This window comes from Cornus florida, unplaced genomic scaffold, assembly GCF_030987335.1.
Source record: "Cornus florida cultivar Cherokee Brave unplaced genomic scaffold, ASM3098733v1 CherokeeBrave_3.0.0_Hap2_Chr11, whole genome shotgun sequence".
Taxonomy (NCBI): Eukaryota; Viridiplantae; Streptophyta; class Magnoliopsida; order Cornales; family Cornaceae; genus Cornus; species Cornus florida.
In genome coordinates, this window is record NW_026775581.1 from 2388774 (window position 1) to 2407536 (window position 18763).

The 18763-nt window shown below is 40.5% G+C and overlaps 1 pseudogene; it reads left to right on the top strand.

Annotated features, from left to right (window-relative positions):
• The first annotated feature begins 16646 nt into the window (after positions 1-16646).
• Positions 16647-16745, top strand: LOC132287468 (small nucleolar RNA R71; annotated as a pseudogene).
• Positions 16746-18763: the final 2018 nt, after the last annotated feature.

The window sequence follows — 18763 nt, forward strand, 5'->3', positions numbered from 1 at the left end:
TCGTCGTTTGACATGTATGCTTATTTACTTAAGTTCTTAACTGTTTTAAGGGCATTCTTTGATTGCTTTAGCATGACCGTATGTTGCATACCTTGTCTTGCTTCGTGTTTCGTGCATTCATAGTGTGAGTTTCATTCGGTCATAATAAATTGTGTTATTGTCGACCTCCTTCCTTTTATGAGTTTAGTATCATGGTTGTCACGCATGGAGAGTCTTCACGTCAGAGCATTGAGGAGCAGGTGGATAACATCGAGTTCACGAGGGGTCTGGGAAGGCCCAGGGTTCCAGTTCGTGGCATGGATGCTAATTCGCCGCGGGCACCGACTTATGAGGAGCGAGTGGCTCAAGGGATCAATCAGGGGACCGCTAAATCCCTACAAGAGTTGATAAGTAAGCAGGTGGCAGGGATACAGATTGCAGCACCAGCACTGATAGTCAATGAGGTGATGGAGTACTTTGTGCGACTATAGAGGGTTAAGATTGATCCATTTGCAGGGAGTTCAGATCTGCTAGTCTCAGAAGCTTGGTTGGACCTTATGGTTCGCAAGTTAGACAATATGGCAGTACCCACAGACAGGTTGAGGATTTTCTCAACTGCTTCTATGTTCATGGGGGATGCAGATGCCTGGTGGAGGTCTATAACTAACGTCCTTAATGTTGAGTTGATGACTTGGAATGAGTTAAGAGATTTATTCTTCGAGCGCTTTTTTCCGAGGGCTATGAGGCGGGAGATGAGGATACAGTTCACAGGTCTTTATCAAGGCACTATGAGTGTCATTGAGTGTGAGTTACGATTTACTTCTCTCTCTCGTTATGCCGAGGATATGGTAGCGACAGATGAGGCCAAGGCAATGAAGTTTCAGGATAGACTACATATTGACATCAAGCCACGGGTCTTAATTCTTGTTTTGAGGACATATAGAGAGGTAGTCCAGAAGACTATGCTAGCTGAGGTAGAGGAACAGGATTAATTATGGATTAGGGGTTCACATAAACAGCCTCGCGGAGATAATCCATCATCTTCCGGGAGTCAGTGGAAGAATGCCAGGGCAGGGAATAATACTCACTCACAGAGGTCACCACAACAGGTTTATTTTGCACCCACAGCTCTTGTATCTACAAGATCAGCCCAGAGTGTGGTTTGTTACCATTGTCAGCAGCCGGGGCACATCAAGCCTCACTGCCCACAGCTTCAACCACATGCCAGTTAGACTTTAGTTTCTACAAAAATAGGGCAGGGAGCTTGCTTCTATTGCAAGCGACCGGGTCATCTCAAGAAGGATTGTCCAAAGTTATTAAATAAGTTATGTAGTAGCACAAATTCACAGATGGTACCGGCATAGTCTGTAGTGGTTCAGTCTGGTTTCAGAGTTCCTTAGGCACCACAGCCAGTGGCGCTAGTTGGCACTTATCCAGCCAGGGGTTCTACACTTGCTGCTTCTACACATCAGTCAGACTATCATGGTAGTTCACAATAGGGCTCAGGGACGAGCTAATGCTCTTCCATAGGTGGGTACTTCTGCAGGCACCTCTTCAATTTGAGGTATCTTTCCAGTTTTCAGTTCTTGGGCACGGGTTCTTGTTGACACGGGTGCAACACATTCTTTTATTTTTGCATCATTTGCACATTCATTGGGTCTGGAAGTCACACTTTAGGATAATATTCATTGTGTTGACACACCAGTTGGGGGTCCAGTGTCTTTGGATCGTGTTTTTTAGGGTTGTGCTATTGAGATAGCTGGGAGGACCTTAGAGTTCAATTTCGTGATCTCGATATGACGGGCTTCGACGTCATCCTCGGGATGGATTGGTTGTCATTCGTTCGAGCTACGATTGATTGCTTCTGCAGGAGGGTATCCATTTGTACTCCCAAGGGGGATTATTTCCATTTTGTGGGAGATTAGAGCGATTCCCACTCGGTGATGGTTTTCAGCATTGGTGACTGGAGTTGCCATAGATCCTACTTGGCTAGTTTACTAGTTGACGAGGATAACGGTTTGGGCTGTGTCTTTCCAGCAGTTGTTGAGGAGTTTGTTGATGTCTTTCTAGAGGAACTGACAGAGTTACCTCCTTTAAGGGAAGTTATTTTTGCCATTGATATCATTCCCTATACAGCACCCATCTCTATGGCACCAGCAGAGCTTGATGAGCTGAAAGGTTAGTTGGATGATTTGAAAGCTAAGGGCTTTATTCGTCCTAGTGCTTCACCATAGGCAGCACCGGTTCTTTTTGCGAAGAAGAATGATGGGTCTTTGAGGCTTTGCATCGATTATCGCAAGTTGAATAACGCTACGATCAAAAACAGGTATCCTTTGCCTAGGATTGATGACTTGTTTGATCAATTGAAGGGAGCGACATGCTTTTCGAAGATTGATTTAAGATCGGGTTACTACCAATTGAGGGTTAAGGATGAGGATATATCTAAGACCACTTTTCGCACACGGTATGGCCATTATGAGTTTCTGTTGACGCCATTTGGTTTTACCAATGCTCCAGCAGCTTTCATGGATTTGATGAACTGTGTATTCAAGTACTATCTTGATAGATTTGTGGTAGTGTTCGTTAATGACATTCTTGTGTACTTAGCTTCGGTAGAGGAGTATGAGTATCATTTGAGGACAGTGTTACAGATCCTTCGGGATAACCGATTATATGCCAAGTTCGAGAAATACGAATTTTGGCTATCGAAAGTGAAGTTCCTTGGACATGTCAAGGGGTGGTGTTGTAGTGGATCCATCGAAGATTGAGTCTATAATGGATTGGGAGCGTCCGAAGACAGTGTTTGAGGTTCGGAGCTTTCTTGGCCTAGCTGGCTATTACAGGAGATTTGTTCGGGATTTCTCTTGTTTAGTAGCACCTATGACTCTATTTACTCGTAAGGGAGTCAAGTTTATATGGAATGAGGCTTGTAATTTTGCTTTTCAGGAGTTGAAGGTCAGATTGACATCAGCTCCAGTTTTGATCATACATGAATGTGGTTTGGGTTACGTGGTCTATTGCGATGCTTCGCGGGAAGGATTGGGTTGTGTCTTGATGCAGACATAGTGGGTGGTTGCGTATGGATCTCAACAGTTAAAGACTCATGAGTTAAACTATCCGACACATGATTTGGAATTGGCAATAGTTATCTTTGCCCTGAAGGGGTGGAGACATTATTTGTACGGGGAGAAGTTTGAAATTTTCGCTGATCACATGAATCTTAAATATCTCTTTTCTCAGAAAGATTTGAATTTGAGACAGCACATATGGGTTGAGTTCATGAAGGACTACGACTTTGAGTTACAGTATCATCCAGGAAAGGCTAAGGTGGTGGCTGATGCATTGAGTATGAAGTCACAGGTACTCTTGCCAGCATTTCCGTCCATAGATGGAAGATGCTAGAAGAGCTTGCAGATCTTGGTTTACAGTTGTATGAAGATGTTTCACTGGCTATCTTGTTTAGCCTTATGGCTCAACCGGCTCTGGTTGGTAATGTTATTGAGGCACAGCAGGAGGATAGGTAGATGAAGTCCATCCACAATCGGATTTCAGGTGGCAATAATGTAGAGGGTTGGACCTTGCATTCAGACAGTGATCTCAGGTACAGAGGGAAGATGTTTATTCCTTTGTTTTGTCGTGGCGTTGTTCTTCGGGATTTTTATCATTCTCGACTCGCAGTTCATCCAGGTGGTATGAAGATGTATCACAATCTGCAGAGACAGTTTTGGTGGAAAGGCATGAAACGAGATGTTTCTCAGTTCGTGGCTAAATGCCTTACTTGTCAGCAAATGAAGGTAGAACATCAAAGACCGATGGGTTTGTTACAACCACTACCAGTGGTAGAGTGGAAGTGGGAGCACATCACTATGGATTTTGTGACGGGACTTCCGAGATCCAAGGCAGGGAATGATGCCGTTTAGGTCATTGTTGACAGATTGACTAAGACGACTCACTTTTTGCCTATGGCAGTCACAGATGACGCTAAAAAACTTAGTGGGCTGTATGTGGGGCAGATTGTTAGGCTTCACGGGGTTCCAGTATCTATTGTTTTAGATAGGGATCCCAGGTTCACATCTCACTTTTGGCAGAGTTTTCAGGAGGCTCTTGACACGGGGCTTCATTTCAGCACGGCATTCCATCCCCAGACTGATGGTCAGTCGGAGCGTATCATTCAGATATTGGAGGATATGCTATGGGCTTGCATTTTAGATTTTGGGGGTAGTTGGGAAGACTACTTACCCATGGTTGAGTTTGCTTACAACAACAGTTACCAGACTAGTATTTGTATAGCACCTTTTGAGGCGTTATATGGCAGACCTTGCAGATCTCCAGTTTATTGGACCGAGGTAGGTAATACAGTCACCTTGGGTCTCGATGTTGTCTTTGAGACTACATAAAAGATTAAGTTGATTCAGCAGCGGTTGGCTACAGCTCAGAATAGTCAGAAGAGTTATGTTGCCAAGAGGAGGAGATCCTTGTCTTTTGAGGTAGGGGACCACGTCTTTCTCAAGATTTCTTTACAGAAGGGACTTTTGAGATTTTGGCAGATGGGCAAGTTGTTTCCTAGGTTCATTAAACCATTTCAGATTTTGGAGCGCGTTGGTGAAGTTGCTTATCTTTTGGCGTTGCCGCCAGACCTAGATAGGGTTCATGACGTCTTTTATGTCTCTATATTAAGAAAGTACGAGCCGGATCCATCACATGTTTTACGGTGAACAGATGTTATTGTTGATGAGGATGTGACCTACGAGGAGGGTCCAGTCTAGATTCTTGATTAACGGAAGCAGGTCTTGCGGATCAAGACCATTCCATTGGTTAAGGTCTTGTGGAGACATCACGGTGTTGAAGAGGCTACCTGGGAGCTCGAATAGGAGGTTCGCTCTCGGTATCCCAATTTGTTTTCTTTTTCAGGTACGACTCGATTTCGGGGACAAAATCCTTTTAAGGAGGGTAGGTTGCAATAGCCCGGTCATTTTCCTCCCTTTCCTTTTTCGGTGATTTTCTTTTTTAGTCTTTTTCCTATTTTGTCTTTTCTTTATTTCGTTATTTTCCCATTTATCATTTTTCCTTGCATAACCTCACTTTTTATGCTCGGATTTGATTCCAGTTTTGCATGCATTCGTGGTATTTGATTTCCTTGATATTTGTATTTTTACTTTTGTAAAAAAGCATGTTAGTTGCCTACTTTTTCGTAAAGGGCATGGATGCATACTTTATTATAATTATTATTAATTTTTGAGGTTTTAGTGTAATTATGTAAAATAATTATTTTTCGTCTTAGGGACCATTTTACAATTTAATTTGGAAGATATTTTGAAAAAGAACTTTTTTGCAATTTTTGAAAAATGTGACAAGTGTCACATTTTCATGGTGCCACTTGTTGGCATTGGGGTGGAGTGACTTGGATGCATAATCTCTTGACATTTGGAGGGTAGAGATTCACCCACTTGTTGGCCTAGGATAAGTGCATTTGTTGGCTTAAATGGTTGACAAGTGTAGGCTTAAGATTAAGCCTAGGAAGGAACCACTGATTTGTGACAAGTGTAGGCACCAAAGTAAGTCTTGCATTAGTGTGTCTGTGAGAGGTAGTGTAAGAACACATAGTGAATAGAGGATTTATAGACCTTTCACTCACCATTTTTACTTTTCCTTTCTCATTTCCTTTGTTCTTCAAAACCCTAACCTAGACACAATCAAAAGAGTACTAATCCTAATCAATTCCACAAATCCGACGTTGCCAAATCTAATCAATCAATCCCCGACAACGGCACTAAAAACTGACCGGTGTTGCCGTACCACCGTCAAGCTTGAGAGTTTGTGCATTAAGGTGAGGGCCAAGAGTTTTTCACTTATAGAAGCCACTACTGCCTTTCACTATAAATATAGCTAGGGCGAGTAGGGATCGTCCCAAGGGATTATGAGGATCGAGCAATGTCATGGAATTGTTATTAGGGCTAGTAGGTCGAGTGATCAAACAATTGGTTGGTTGGTAAATTAAAGACCAACTAAATTAAATTAAGTTATAGCAAAAGAATATAATTAAGAGTAAGTAAGAGAGAGAGATCTGTGACGACCCTGGTTTTTAGGCCAGCGCATCCTGTGATGAACCGTAAGGATGATCCGATAACGGATCCAAATGCGAAAGCGAAAATAGAAAACAAGACTCTAAGAAGTCAAAGTGACCTTCCATGAGGTCGTGGAACTCAACAAGAACTGATGCAGAAGCAAAAGATCGAAAATATGACAAATAAGCCCCCAGGGGCAAAATAGTCATTTCTAAAAATTGTATATTCAGATGCCACTGAGCACACCGCTGGAAGGACAACGAAAAACTAATCAAGATGGACTCAAGAATCGCATGATTCGGAGTCCGAACGAAGGAGAAACGGCATGACGAAGAAAAACGAGCACTTAAAACAAAAGGGTAAACTGGTAATTATCCAAAAAGAACCGGGTGCAACCGAGCACACTGTTGGAAAGACAGCAAAAAATTAGTCAAGTTAAAAAAAAAAATCACTTGAATCGGAGTCCGGACGAAGGAGAAAAGCCCAAAAGAAGAATTGACGTCGCGGCGGCTCGACGAGGGGCCATGGCACACACGGCGCCCATGCGCGAGCCCACCGGCGTGCATGCCGGCGCCCAAAGACATGGCTGGTGGCAGCCCTTGGCTGCTGCTACATTTTTTTTTTGATCTGCCCAAAACTGAGGCTTGAAACGGAGGTCAAGACGAGTTTTTCTGGAAAAACACGAAGAAGAAATCCCCCTTAAAATTGAGTTTTCTACCCGACATTGCAGATGGAATCGAAAAAAACTCACTGTGAAATTCCCAAAATGCCCCTAGATCAGAACTGAACAAGAGGGTCATAAAGCTGCTAAATGAAAACTGGAAGCTGAAACTTCACGAGGGATTTTCGGTACCAAGACGACATTTTCTGGAAAAACACGAAAAAGAAACCCCCCCCTAAAATCACGTTTTCTAAGCGACCATGTCGAAAGAAGAAAATAAAACTGAGGTGAAAGGTCCATAATGCCCCTAGATCAGAACATGCAAAAAAAATGCGAAATGAATTCACAAGAGGCTCAAAACACAAACGATGAGGTTTTGCCCGGAAACGACTATGCACGCAAACGTAACTTACCTATTTAGACGCGCTACAATGGTCCATGGCTTAAAAATATAGCCGATGCAAAATTCGACCCCCCAACGGGCAAAAAGGCAAAAATGGACTTGGAATGAAAAACATGGAATCCAAAAATGCAAAACGGGATCAAATGACCGTTTGGCCCTTGGCCACAATTCATACAAGATTAATAAGACCCTATGAAAGAATGAAAATGAAATTCCCACGCCCGATGCAACCATGGTGAAGCAATGACTTGCGATTTTTCAAGGTTTTCATAATATTTCATGAAGTTAAAAAGTTGTATAAAATACAATACATATGTCATTGGCCTCTGGCCTCATCTCATACATATCAAATACATTGAAAGGAGTGTACTTAAGTACAGATTACATACATGGAATCAAATATACATATTTTGACATATAAGTCTACAAAATGACATTTCATGCTAACATTTGCATAAAATGGAAACTTAAAAGCTACACGACATCCAAGGAATGCTAGGCTTCACGAACCAAGTCTTCGTACCTAAAATATGCCCCAGTATCGTAGGGGTGAGTAACATAAAGCTACTCGTAGGAGATGAGCATGCATCGACCTAGCATTTTACAAATTTATCACCTTAAGGTGAAACATGTTAAAGGGGCTCATGCCACCTAACGTCTATGTTCAAGTGGGACTCGGGGAGCATCCAAAGCTACCTTAGAGTCTAAGCAACAAGAATCATGATATACATACGTGTATGAAACGAATCATGGTTGGGATAATCTAAAGAACACGACAAGAAGAATGCTTGAGCATATATTAACATGAATTGCATTTTCAATACAATTGAACTAGGTCTAGAGTAATCCATACAACATAACAAAAGCATATTTGAATACAAGTTAACAAGAATCACATTATCCATGCAATTCAACAACAAAAGAGCATGTTATACAATGCAACAAGGTTTAAGTTCTCAAAGCCATCAACTTAGAATCTAAAGCACAAAATAACAGTAGTGTCAAAACATCAATTACAATACTAATCCCTCAATAATACACAAGATCAAGATATAAAAAGCATGCTTGGGGCTAACTCTAGCCCCAAGAGGATGTCTAGCCACTCATGGTGATGTTGCTCCAACCCTCAACGGCTAAATCCATGGTTGAAATCTGCTCCTTGTTGATGAAGAACTCCAATGGTGTCTCTAGCCTCCTCCTCCTCTAAGCTTCTTCTCAAGAGATTAAACCCTAGAATAGTTTATATGCTCAAAAAGTGCATCATATTCCTTTTATAGGTAGGTCAAATGGTACACAAGATGAGCTGGGGTCGTGCAGAGAATATTCTCTAATGATTGGATAGAGGACAGATTGCACAAGCTGGAATTTTAACTTTTTCGCGCTGGAGGAAGTTCGATCGATCGAACCTTAGACTTGGATCGATCGAACTGGCTGAGATCTATCGAACTTAGGCTGGATCGATCCAACTGGTTGAGCTTTTTGGGAAAAGAAAAATTCGAGATATTTTGGAGAGATATTTATGGGAAAAGGACAAAAGTGGTTAGTGGGTGGTACAGCTGTTGATATGATCAATCATTTGAATAAGGACAAAAGTGTTCGATCGATCGAAGGGTGGTGTTAGATCGATCGAACTTTTGGACTTTATGTTTTTAGGCTAAGGCTTGGATCTATCTTGAAGTGCTAAGATCGATCATTGTTCGATCGATTGAACCTTGAACTTGGATCGATCGAACTTTGCTGCTTGTCACCTTTGGCTTCATTTGCTTCCTTCTTTCTCCACTTTGCTCTTTTCTTTGTTTAATCCCAGAATTGTTTCAATTAAGCTTTTATTTGGCTGAGTTAGCTTATTTTCGGGATAAGTGCCTGAAAATGGAAATAATATGAAATCAATCTAAAATGGTAAAGTAAGATAGATAAAGGTACTAGAATGTCTAAGCTTAAGGGGTTTAAATACGCACTTTTCAGTGCTTATCACACCCCCAAACTTAAATATTGCTAGTCCCTAGCAATGAACTAGAAAGTAAAGGAATGAAATGAACAACTATACAAGTATGAACTAGAAAACAATAAATGGATAATGCCACTTTTGTAGGGAACACGATTGCACTTAGCGTATGCAACAAGCCTTTTAAACCCCTAGGTTACCCCTAGTGGACGAGTGAAGTCTTGTGAGGGTTTTCAGAAATGGTACCCACAAACATTAAGCTCATTCTTTCAAAAGAGGCACCAATATTGCAAACAAGTATTGGGAGAAAACTACCTCAATTATGTAATTTTTCAACCCTTTCTAAGCAATCTCCCAAAATCTCAATATCAACCAAACAAGTATGGTCCTCCACACATTAAGAAAATGATCATGCAAATCAAAACAACTCTAGAATCCTTTTGAGTGGACCGGCATCAAATGTGTTGCTATCTTAGCCAACTAAAGAATTAATCACATCCTTACCCTTAAACTAGCACACAAATCTAGTGCCGATCATCAAGACAAAAAGTGGACCTTTTATTAAAGCTTTATTGTTCTAGGTGCGCTTATTCTTTTCACTCGACTTTTTTTTTTTTTTTTTTTTTTTTTTTAGTATCAAAGATGGAAGTATGGTGCAATGTGTTGATCTATTAAGCTTTCTAGCGATTCATGAGGTTGAGCGTTAGGTTAATGACTCCCAAACCAGACGGCTTTAGGGCATTAGGCATTCAAATACCCCTACGGACTTACAAGCTCAAATCAACTAGGTTATAAATCAAGACAACAACCATCTAATCATTTCCCACTTCTCACCTTTTGGGAGAAGTCCTCACTTTTTATTGCTTTTTTTTTTTTTTTTTTTTTTTTTTTTTTTTTTTTTTGAATTCAATTATTATCCTAAAGTTTGGGCCCTCCACCTTTCGGTACAAGAAGTTCAATGCTTGATGAGGCTAGAATCTCGGCTACTTAGTGAAAAGGGGTTGTTATCTACATTTATCAAGAATGAAAGCTTTCAATGCACTACTAACCCAATTGGGATATAACCAATTCAATAATCAACAAAGTATGTACCCCACAAATGAATGCTAGTGTGCGCCTGTACTACTGTAGAATCCTAGAATGAATCTTGAAACAATCACAAAATTAAGATGATGTGGACCACAAGTGCAAGCATGATATCAATTTTTCGAAAAATTTACTCCTAAATGGAATTCATAAGGAATACAAGGAGTATTGGACTCTCAAGTCAAGCAATTTTTAAATTTTAAGCAATATAGTCCTCAAAAGATCAAAATCATAGCTAGATATGGACTAATCATAGAAATATCCCTCAAATACACAAGTCATGCTCAAAATTTGAATTTAAAACTAAAACTGTAAAGTACCAGTCCCCCCAAACTTAAATGGCACAATGTCCTCAATGTGCAAAGAGAACAAAGGAAAGAGTATACCAGTGCAACTAAGCAAGAATGATCGGGACTGAAGTATCCGAAGTGGGTGGCATTGCCCCCCCAAACTTGGGATGAACTGTGGTCCTGAAAATTGGCATTTGGATAAACTTATCAGATAACAAAATGGGATAATCAGTGCAGAGTGGACATGCAAGTGTAAATGGGATAAACAGATAAAGAAATGAGAGAGGTGTAAGGGTGGTCCTGAAAATTGGGTAGCACTCTCTCATTGAAGTCAGTGTGATGCACTTGATGGAGTCAAATATACAGATATGAGAATACAATCATATGACATCCATAGCAAAAATAGATATATATAAAACAGATAAAGTGCAGGTATAACAAAAATATCAAAGCCGACAGACCGGTTGTAAAAATAATAATGTATAGTGACAATAGTATAGTGTCAAAAGGAGAGAGGGATCATGAGATGAAAGGATTGGGAGCTCAGGAGGATGAGGTAGGACGGGTAGGTCTGGCTCCGCGGATGTCTCTGGATAGATCTTTGAACATGGTCGAAACATTCATATGGAAGGCAGCAAAATCAGCTCTGTGGGCTGTGAGATCGGCTCGGATGGCAACAACAGCAATCTCAAACATCTGTAGACGTACTCCAAAGCCGGGGGTCATATCTGGAGCCTCAGGCATAGATGAATCAAGAGAAAGCTCCTGAGTCTGCTCCTGCTCATGAATGGGCGACCTGGCTGGAGAGTCCTGCTCTGCGTTGTCTGCAGGGCGCTCTAAGTCTATGTCTAAATGCTCAACAGCTAGATCGACTGGTGCGTTGTCCGTTGCGGGATGTGCTGCTGCTGCCTCTGTCGGTGCCGATTCCTCTGCCTGGGCCTGTGCCTATGCCTCCTCTAGCTTTAACTCTGCTGCAGCTAGTACCGCGTGGTCCTGCAGCCTGGTAATAATGGAGTGGTAGCTCTTGTTCCATTCCTTCCTGAGGAAGTGACAGGAACCTCTCTCAGGGTGCTCCCGAGGATGGATGGGGTAGCGCTGATCGATGAGGATCTGGGTGATGAGGTGGCTGAAAGGAAGAGACTTAGCCCGTCCGGGCATCTCCTTACTGATGTACTCATCATACAACTTCCTCATCACACTCCAGATGAGCGCGGGAATGGACACCCAGTGCCCAGTGTAGAAAGAGTAAAGGGCTATCAGATAATCACCCCTCCTCTGAATCTTGTGCCCCGCCATGTATATATTCCGATAGAGAATGGAATCAGTGAACCATAGGTCGTCGGGAAGGAATGTCCGGGTGGCGAAGGTCTCGCTACTGGAATGGTGACCTGTAAGGAAAACTGCCATGTCGGCATAGGAAGGCCTGAATAGCCTTGGATATGTGTCCTAAAGCTCCGGGGGATATCTGTGTGGACAGCAGCAAGAGTGGGCTAAAGAGTTCACTGTAATGGTGATCGGATGGCCATCGATAGAAGTGACCATCTCGGTTGTGGTACGAGGCGATGGTCGGAGGTTCTGGTAGAATAACCGAACCAGCCGTGGGTAGACCGGCTCTGTGACGGGGGCAAGAATAGCGGCTAGGCCCCTCTGAATAATATCATGGTAGGCGGATCGGGTCAGCACCGATTGAGAGAAGAAGGCCGTGTCAAACTCTGACTCATGGTCGAGCGTCATGCGTGCATATCGAGGCGTGGGCCTATCACGCCCCAGATGAGCTAGCTGAGCAGGTTGAGCTGGCTAAGGTGGTATATGTGAATGCTCAGCTCCAGTTTGCGGTGGAGATGGTGATGGAGTGAAAACAGGATGAGCCGCAGAGGTGGATAGTATATAGTTATCCTCAGTCTCATGAGATGGTGACTGAGGTGGGGTAGCCTGTGCTGGCTCCCGCTGTGCATAAGAGGGCTCTGCTGGCTCCTCTATCCGTGGCCTAGTATGTCGGGTGGGCCTGTGTTGCTTGCTGGCAATGGTCTTCCTCTAGACCATGGCTTGCAAAAAGAAAAAGAAAAACTTGCAATGGGAGTTAGTGCCAGAATAAGAAATTTTAAAGCACGAAATAGAATCATGTATGTCAAGTAAAATAGACAAAACAAATATGACATGAATCTATGCAAGTGGTAGAATATGAAACATGCTAAACAATGTAAGTATAAAATGCATCCAATGTGGAATATCACAGGCATTGGGCATAGATATGATAGCATGAACATAAGATATGATGAATGAAGTTTGTGTGTGAGATTTGTGAAGTTCAATCGATCATACAAAAGAAGTGAAATCGATCACAAAAGTTGGATTGATTGAAAGTAAGTGAGATCGATCTCACTACTTTGATAGATCGAAGACATGAGTTCGATCGATCTCTCAAGATCGATCGGATATACTAGTTCGATCGATCGACCTGTGCGACGTTGAAAACTCAAAGGTCACAGATCTGTGACTTTGGAAGCATGGGGCCCACACGAACGTGTTCGTGGACCCAACAACACATCAAATCAACAAATCCCCATCACTGAACGAGGCCCAAACTCCCAATATGAGATCAAAATCCGAAAATATGCAAAGTATATACACGAAGCAACACACACATATATATATGGAAATACAGTGCTTCAAAGCTTCAAAAATGGTGGATTTGATCATCTAAGCATCCTAAATCAAATGTATAGAACAGGTATGCATTAAATCAAATCAAGATGCAAAGTAAATCTTGGTTCTTACCTTAACCGAAGAGAAAATTGGAGATGAAGAGGGAGAGATGAAACCGAGATGAGAGAGAGTGATTCGGGAAGCTTGATGACATCGGAGGGCTTGCCGGAGAAGGGGAAGATGATGATGCACAGTGACGGCGACGAGAGGGGCTAGGGTTTGAGAGAGGGTGAGATCAATCTAAATGATCGATCTTGAGAACCCTCGATTCTATTTTTAAAAACATTCCCGACAGAGTTCGATCGATCGAACTCAACTGTGATCGATCGAACTTTGATGAACTCTTTTCAAAGTATTTTTGGATTTTTGAAATTTTTTAAAATTGCAAAATGAAAATTAAAAATTGGGATTAAAATTAAAAATTGGAAAATAAAATAAAATATTTTTGGGTTTTTTTTTTTTTTTTTTTTTTTTTTTTTTTTTTTAAGGTAAATTAAATTGAATAAACACTAATAATTAAAAATTAATTAAAATAGAATATTTTTGAGTTTTTGAAATCTTTTTTTTTTGAAAAATAAAATAAAATAAAATGAAAATAAAAATAAAATAAAATAGAATGAAAATAAAATAAAAGTGAAAATATTTTTGGATTTTTGAAAATTTGAAAAGTCAAAATAATAAAATGAAGACTGAGATCGATCTAAAACAAGAGTTCGATCGATCAGACAGAGAGCAAAAATATACAGGTTTTTGGCTCAGAAAATTGGGTAAGTGTTAGAACTTGAGATTGATCGAACTTAGAAGTTGGATCGATTGAAGAACTTCTTAATCGATCTTGGAATGTTTCGATCAATTAGACAGAGAGCTGAAATATGCAGGTTGATGCAGGCCCAAATTTTTTCTAAGTGTTGAATCATGAGATCGATCGAACTTGGAAGTTGGATCGATCGAAGGTCTCTTGATCGATCTAAGAGTTAGTTTGAACGATGGGACAGAGAGATGATTTGGATGCAAGTTTCTGCAGGTTGAAAATTTTTTTCAGTGTTGGATGCAGAATGGAGTTCTATCGATCGAACTCAAGTTTGAGATCGATCGAATTATGAAGAATGCTCAATAATGACATGAAAGCTCGTGCAATCCTCACCAAAGTTCCTTGAAATGCATATGAACCAAAAACAAGTATCTAGACTTCGCAAGAAATGAAATGAAATGAAAGATAGAAATGGGGTAGGAGTAGGGTTTTGACACCCTACGAATGCTTTTGCTAGTCTTTAACGTCTCTAGCAAGACCATTGGGCTCTTTTAGCCCGGGTCAAATATCTTATGATGCATCCCCTCCTTGTTGGGGTGATAGATGCTTTGAACTCCACCCAACAAATGGTTCTTTGAAGAACTTGTTAGATTAAGCTTAAAATAAACCTTTGGTCCCTTGTCTATGCAATCACAACCTTTGGGCTTCCATGCCCTTTCAAAGCAAGAGTTTAAAACAAGATTTTTAGAATGCAAGGTTGAAGATGATCCGTTGGAAGTTTTTATTTTACATAAAAGCTCATTTCCTTGACATTGAAGATCATGACATTTATCTACAACATTAACTTCTCCTTCATATTTGTCAAATGAATTAGGTGTGGGATTAAAGATATTCAACTTCACCTTCATGTGGCCAAATGAGATCTTCATTATACCCGTCCTACAATTGATGTTGGCATTAGCGGTTGCCAAGAAAGGACGGCCAAGGATAACGGGAATTTAGCTCTTAGGATTGGAAACCAGTTCCGTGTCTATGACAATGAAATCAACCGGGAAGAAGAATTTGTCAATCTTTATCAAAACATCCTCAATTATACCCCTAGGCTTCTTAATGGATTGGTCGGCAAGTTGCAAAACTACCGACGTCGGTTTCAATTCACCTAGGCCCAATTTGATATAAACTGAGTATGAAAGAAGGTTAACACTTGCTCCTAAATCAAGAAGCGCTCGATTAATGATATGATCACCAATAATGCATGATGTAGTGGGTGAATCGGGGTCCTTAAACTTTGGAAGAGTGTTATGTTGCAAAATTGAGCTTACTTGCTCGGTCAAAACCACTTTTCTTGGTGCTTGGCTCTTGTTCTTCCGCTTTTGGGTGCACAAATCTTTCAAGAATTTGGCATAAGCCGGAATTTGCTTGATTGCATCCAATAGTGGAAGATTAACTTTCACTTGCCTAAACATTTCCATGATTTCATTGGTTTTTGCCTTTTGCTTGTCTTTTGAAATGGATCCTTTTAAGGCATCCGGGAATGGAACCTTTGGTTCAAACACTTTTTCAAAATTTTCTTTTGAACTCTCTTCAACATAAGAAGTTTTTAAATCTCTTTGTTTCAAATCATTTTTCAACAAAACTTTTTCAATATCATTTTTCAAAACTTCTTTTTCAAATACAGTTTTCAAGACTTTCTCATTCACAAGATCATGTACATGCAATGAAGGAGGAATGGGATGTGAAACGGGACGGGTGACAATCTGAGTTTGTACCGGTTCATTATCTTTATTGGACATTTCAACTTGATTGTCCATAATCCTACCACTCCACAAGGTAGTCACCGCATTAACATGTTCGATGGTGTGGCCTTCCGATGAGGAATGGGTTTCCACAATACATTGTTGCTTAAGTGGGGAATTTATAGGCATCTTTCCCTTCTTTCTTGCATTGAGAGTGCTTGCTATTTGCCCTACTTGGGTTTTTAGCTTCGCAATAGATTGAGAGTGAGAATGAAGTAATTGAGTGTTAGCCTCTAAAGTGCCCAAAGCATTCAACACCTTCTCTTCAAAGGCGAGACTTCCAGTATTACCTTGGGAATAAGATTAGTTGGGAAAATAAGAATTAACAAATTGATTCCCTTGTGATTGATAGGGTCTATAACCTTGGGATCCTTGGTTTTGAAATGGAGGTGGAATGTACTTCCCTTGAAAACTGCCTTGGGAAGGGTTTGAGCCCTCTCCTTGGTTTTTCCAAGAGAAATTCGGATGATTCCACCAACTTGGATTATAATGAGTACCATAAGGATTGTTCCCTTGGTTCACAAAAGCCACATTGACTTGTTCATTAGGTTCACTTTGCACTTGTCCTTGAGGACAATGAGAAGTAGAATGAAGAACACTAGAACAAGTCATACATGTTTCATTTGATGTACGATGAGAATGGTTAGGGAAGGAAGATACTTGGTTCGCTGAGTTTTGGTTAATAAAAAATTGATCAAACCTTTAAGATAAAGACTTCATTTCGGCGGCTATTTCATTTGAATGGTCAACTTAATGTAAGCCAACACTTTTCCTACCTTGTGAATTTCTACCATTCTTGGATGATAGTGTTCTATGCAAAGAATTTTCACTCATGCTCTCATAGAGACGCCACACGTCATTCTCATGCTTATCAATGTATGAGCCACCCATAGAAGCATCAACCGTACCCTTATAGTTGTCCGATAAGCTCTCAAAGAAGAATTGAACTAATTGCCATTTGAACATGTCATGATGTGGACACTTCCTAAGCAATTCATTGAAGCGTTCCCATGCCTCATGAAACATTTCTCCATCCCCATGTGAAAATTCTCGAATTGAGGTCCTCATGGCATTGGTCTTAGAAACCGGATAGTACTTCTTCAAGAACTCTTGTTGCATTTTTGCACAAGAAGTGATTGAAAAAGGCCTAAGATTGTTAAACCAATACTTTGCCTTGTCTTTTAAGGTGAATGGAAAAAGTTTGAGTCTTAAAACCTCTTCCAGCATGTCCCTATATTTTACGGTGGAACATACTTCAAGAAACTCATCCAAATGCTTGTAAGGTTCTTCACTTGGAATTCCATGATAGTTAGGAAGCATTTGAATGGTTTGTGGCTTAATTTCATAATGATGTGCTTTAAATTGAGGCAATTGGATGCATATAGGTGCATTATACTCATTAGGCACATAATGGTCTCTTAAAGTAAGAGGTGGATTAGCTACTTGAGGTGCAACATGAACACCTTGGTTTTGAATTCCTTGATTGTTGATGGGAGGTTGTGGAGCATACATTGGCCTTGGCATTCCATATGGAACTTGGCCTTGTTGTTGTAGTGGTTGGTGAATGAATGGCCTAGGCATGCCTAATGGTACTTATATGTTCTCATTGTGCACATTGCGATGAAGGATACCTTGTTGGTCTATGTGATCAAGGTCCTCAACATGATTATCATTATGGTTATCCATTGAAAGATTGGCTCTATTTGAACTTCCTCTTCCCCTAGGATTTCTAACGATAGATTCAAGATGCAAATCAAGAGGGACAAGAGTTAGTCTTAATGAACGACGCCCATGCATGCACAATGCAAAACACAAAAAAACATAAAGAATGACAAACATTATGCCTTCACAACAATGCAATTAGACTTCTTCCACAAACACTTAATTCATACCCCCATGCTTTAACAACAATGATGCAAGACAATTTAAAATAAGCCTCCACGTGGGCCGACGATTTAACTAAGGGATTGAGTAGAGAAAGTCTCACAAAGGTCCTTTAGCACTTCAACTCCAAATTTAAAGCTTAGCTTAGCAAATTTTTAGAATTTTTAGCTTTTTACTTTCTTTGCTTGCTTGAATTGAATGCTCGATGGCTCCTTTGCTTGCTTCCTCTCCAACAATGCACCTAGTTAAGTAAGAACAACACAATAAGTAACCAAAAAGAAAAATAGAAGTAAAGTAAAGACACGATCAAAAGAGTACTAATCCTAATCAATTCCACAAATCCGACGTTGCCAAATCTAATCAATCAATCCCCGGTAACGGTGCCAAAAACTGACCGGTGTTGCTGCACCACCGTCAAGATTGAGAGTGTGTGCATTAGGGCGAGGGCCAAGAGTTTTTCATTTATAGAAGCCACTACTACCTTTCACTATAAATATAGCTAGGGCGAGTAGGGATCGTCCCAAGGGATTTTGAGGATCGAGCAATGTCGTGGAATTGTTATTAGGGCTAGTAGGTCGAGTGATCAAACAATTAGTTGGTTGGTAGATTAAAGAACAGCTAAATTAAATTAAGTGATAGTAAAAGAATGCAATTAAGTGTAAGTAAGAGAGAAAGATCTTGGGGTTTAGAGATCACCACCAAGCAATGCATTTCTATATCATTAACAAGTGATTAATGAGGGCAAATGGTGTGTTGCAATATTGGTGTGTGTGTGTTTGGTTGATTCAACAAGTAAGGATGACTAGTTAAGCATGTATTGTCTAAACATTATGTGAAAGGCACAATATATCTAAGCAATGAAGTATATATTGTCTAAACAACATGTGAAAGGCACAATAAATCAAAACAAGTCATTAATCTTTTCATTAAGCTCACAATCCAAATTCAACACAAGGATAGAGACATATGCTACTTGCATTCAAAAGCTTGGATCATCAAACAACCAGCATAGATTGTCCTCCCATTTAGCATTACACTACAACTTCACTACATCTACACTACTAGTATGAAAATAAACTAGGGGAGAGGCACAATCCATCAAGAGATAAGTATGAACCATCAAGAGAATCACAAAAGCATTCCTTTAAGCACTATGTTTTGACAATCTCTAAATCTATAGCATTAATACACATAGAT